Source organism: Meles meles, chromosome 18 (assembly GCF_922984935.1).
Source record: "Meles meles chromosome 18, mMelMel3.1 paternal haplotype, whole genome shotgun sequence".
Classification (NCBI taxonomy): Eukaryota; Metazoa; Chordata; class Mammalia; order Carnivora; family Mustelidae; genus Meles; species Meles meles.
The window spans coordinates 57573951-57576584 of NC_060083.1; positions in this window are offsets into that span (position 1 = coordinate 57573951).

Below are 2634 nucleotides of genomic sequence, written 5' to 3' on the forward strand. Positions count from 1 at the left end.
AGCCCCAGTTTTCTGTGTCCCAGCAGTACAGGGATCACAGGTCCTAACCAGGACTTCTATCTTAAGGACCATTCAGTTTCCAAAAGTGAGAACCAATTCAAAGCAGTCGCAGGAAAAGGTAAAAACATGCGGAGGGGACCTCACAGTACCTGGGGCAGAAAGTCTTCCCCCCAAAGAAGAGCCTTTCGCCTGCTCATTTGCACGAAATCCCAGACCAATCCACCATACGCTAGAGCATCTGGATTTTATTTCCAAACCCAGAATGGTCGCCGGGTTAGTCCAATTATCTGAAGCCATGGGGTACAGTCACGTAGTTACGGAGAGCAGAGCACAGCTACACACACCTCCTCGGCAGGGGCCGCGGGGCTGGCTCTGAGAAGGGCAAAGGGCAAAAAGGCTGCCCTCCCAGGCTGGAGGGCAAAAAAATGTGTCTGCGCCTCTCTAGAACACCAGTCCCGGGGCCGATGAGGTGCTCAATAAATACTTGCAGATTAAATGAATCGTCTCCGTTTTGGCCCTTCTTCAACAATCTGTGACCCACGTGGTCCCTGGAGAAAGAGGCAAAAGGCTTTCTGCAAGGGACCTCCCCCCCACTCCATGCCCAAGCAGTGAGGCATCCTTTGGTCTTCTCATTACTAGCTGTGTGGCCTTGGGTGAGTAGCTGAACCTCTCTGCACTTCAGAGTCTTCCTCAGTAAAATGGGGATTGCAATTTTGCTGCATGGAGGGTTGTTGCAAGGAAGACAGGAGTTGATCTTCCTGGACCAGCTGGTATGGCTCCTGACACATAGTAGGTAGTCCACACTGTGGTAGCTTACGCTGTCTGGTCTACCTGAAGCCACCATGAGGGTTCCTTTCCAGTAAGCCACACACACCCAGGCTCTTCCAGTCCCACCCAGGCCCCTGTGCTTAGAAGGCTAAATCCAAGGGTTTGGCCATGATGACCATGGACTGTGGCCACTCCGATCCTCTCCTGGGAGGTCCGGGCTGAAGATGTCAGTCACTGTAATTAACAAGCCAACTGCGCCTGTCTTGCTCCATTAATAGATCAGCCTGTCGGGCAAGGGCCCAGAGGGAAGTTCTGAATGGGAAGATGGGGAAGAGTGTACAGGAGCTGGAACATGACCAGCCAGCCTCCAACCCCCCTCCACCTCCACCCCACCCCACCTTCTATTGCCTTCTCTCCCTCAGCCCCTGGAGCTGCCTCTTTCCAGAGGCCACGGGCTACATCTAAGGGGAGGAATGACAGAGTGAAGGAACAATGTGTCCCCTCCCCAGGTGCTCAGAGAGCCGTGATGTTGGGGAGGAGAGAGGAAGCAGAGTCGCCACAGGATGTGGGCAGAAACCCCCGTGGAAAGACCCCTTTCCAGAGACTCAGCCAGGCAGGAGGTCGGTCAAGGCCCCTTCTGCCTCTCTCCTTCCTTCTCCAAAGATGCTGGGATCCCAGTGACAGGGAGTGTGTGGCTTCCAGGAGCCTCTGGAGAGAAGAGTGCAGCAAAGCTTTCTCACCATGGGGACCCCTGCCTGTTGTCTCCTCCTTGCTCACAAGCCAACGGGCCACTTCCTCCAACCCCTGAGATCAAGTCTGGCTTTGGACAGACTGTTTTCCCTGCTCACACACCCCAGAGAGGGACCCAGGGAGGACATGGGGTAGTGACCCACTTCCCACCCTGCCTGTGGGGCTGCTGGCCTCCATGGCTGAAATCCTGGTGTCTCCCCTTCCCCCACCCCTGACTTTGGCTTCCTCTGGGGGACTCTCCCCCTCACTATGAGCTCACGTGCTCCAAGACAGGTGCCACGCACACACGCACGTGGTGCCTCAGACACAGGCAGCCCACAGAGCCCCCGCTTCCCGCTGCACGGCGGCCTTGAGCGCTGTCTGCAATCTCCTCACCTTGGGAGGCATTGCAGCGCCCTGGTAATTGCTTCTGGAAACGCGGTCACCAGTTTAATTGGTAGAACTTGTCCCGGGTGATGTAACGCCGGGAAGCTTCGGGCCTGTTTCTCTGGAAGCGCAGGCGGCTGGCTGAGTGACTGCGCACTCGCAGGCGCACCTGTGCGCGGAGGCTCGCGGGCGGGCTTACCTGTGCGCCGGCTGGACGGCAGTCACAGCCGTTCTGCGCCTGCTGACCTGGCCTGGGTTTGGGAGATCAGGGAATGCGGGGGCTGTTTGGGTGATAGGATAGGAGAGAGAGCCCTGGGGGCTGTGTCTGCCGTGGGACCACGAAAAAGACAGATGGTGACAAGGCCACATTAGGTCATCAGGCCACCCTGGGGTGCAGGTTGATCTCGGGGGAGGAGTAGTGGACAGGTTATCTTGCACTGTCTCTAAGTCCTTCCCTCCACCCTGCTCTGTGCCCCAAGGAAGACCACCATGACCTTGCGGGGTTCAGCCAAAAGGGTGGCCTGGAAGGAGACTGGAAAGAGGGAGGGAAGGAGGACCAAGGGGAAAATGGAGAGGGAGTTCAAGAGACTCATTCTCCAGCTCTGTCCGAGGGGTTGCTGCAGGTTGAGCTCTTTCTTGGGCCAAGCTTGGCTGAAGGTCTGAGCCTGTCGGTCACACAGCCCCTCCCTCCACACAGCCCCATCTCTGGTAAGGTGACACCCCCTCCCGCCCATCTCCCTCCTGGTTTCC